A 1,408-nucleotide genomic window follows, 5' to 3' on the forward strand; every position below is an offset into this window, starting at 1 on the left:
CCCAGAGGTCACTGCGTCCCCAGGCGCCCCGCACCTGCAGTGTTAGGTGTCCCGGGCGCAGCAGGAAGACTGCGGTCCTGCCCCTCCACCAGCTCACAGTCCAGCGGCAGGTGGCATGGATGCAACTGCCGACCAGGCCCTCCAACCCCAGGGGGACACTGGGCGTTTGGCCCCAAGGAGGCGGGACTCGGAAATACTGAGACCTCACAGAGTCTCAGCAAAATAGAGCTGGCCTGGGTCTGGCACAGCCGGCCCAGAATGAGCGGAGGGAACCAGACAAGGTCCATCCATTAGGGCTGACCTGCTCCTAGAGCTCCGCGGCCCCTGGGTCATGAGAGCCCAGACACGCTTCTGCCCGTAGGCCTGGAGAGCAAGTCAGCAGCATACGCTGCTCACTCCCTGCCTCTCAGGAACAAGAGATGCACAGCCAGACACAGAGCCCAGAAGGCGGGGATCTCAGCTGAGATCTATCCCCCGATAGGGTCGCCCCTGGCCAGGGCTTGAGGATCCCTTGAATTGGTGAAGGATGAACCGAGAGAAGAGCTCAGAAGGTTTGAGAGTCTTCACCACAGGCAAGTCTGGGGCATGAGCTCTGATGCCTCCTGGGGCGCCCCAGGTGGCTCAGGGGTCAAAAACCAGCCTGCCCATGCAGGAGACATGGGTTCCATCCATGGGTCGGGAAGGTCACCTGGAGGAGGAAATGGCCACCCACTCCAGGCTTCTCGCCTGGAGAATCCCATGGACAGAGGAGCCTAGTGGGCTATGGTCCATGAGCTCACAGAGTTGGTTATGGCTGAGCAGCTGAGAACAAGGGCAACAGCCACACCTCCTGACTGCGTCTGAACTCTTCTCTTCGAAGGCCTTCCCAGCCCCAGGCAGCGGGCTCGTGGAAGCCCTGAGACGTGGTCAGAAAGCTGGAGTGACCACTGCCGGGGCTCTGACCACAGCTCCTCTCGAGCCGTGACCCCCGCCCCGATCGGGGGTGGGGAGGAGGGCTGGGGGAGGTGGGAGAGCAGCGGTTGCTCCAGGCTCCGACACCGCGTCCCTCAGGTGGCCCCAGTGCCACGCCCTCTGCGTCTCTGGCTTCCGTCTGTCCAGCAGAGAGCTGCCCACCTCCTGGATTTTCCTCCCTGCTGAGTTGAACAATGAGGGGTTTTTTTCCCATCATATTTCTAATGTTCTTCACAAGCTTGATTTTAAGAAAGGAAAATTCCCACCATATTTTCGGTCTGATTATCAGAGGATGGTGGACAGCAGATTGGTAAGAGTCACTCAAGGAGACACCAGCTCTTGTATGTAACAGCTCCTCCAATTATCAGGCACTACTGAGCTACTATTGATCCCACTCACATTGGGTGATAACTGAGCATTTTCCACTTCTTTAAAGTGCTGTTAGCTGGAGCCTCCC

The sequence above is a fragment of the Bison bison genome, unplaced genomic scaffold (assembly GCF_000754665.1).
Source record: "Bison bison bison isolate TAMUID 2011002044 unplaced genomic scaffold, Bison_UMD1.0 scf7180017864527, whole genome shotgun sequence".
NCBI lineage: Eukaryota > Metazoa > Chordata > Mammalia > Artiodactyla > Bovidae > Bison > Bison bison.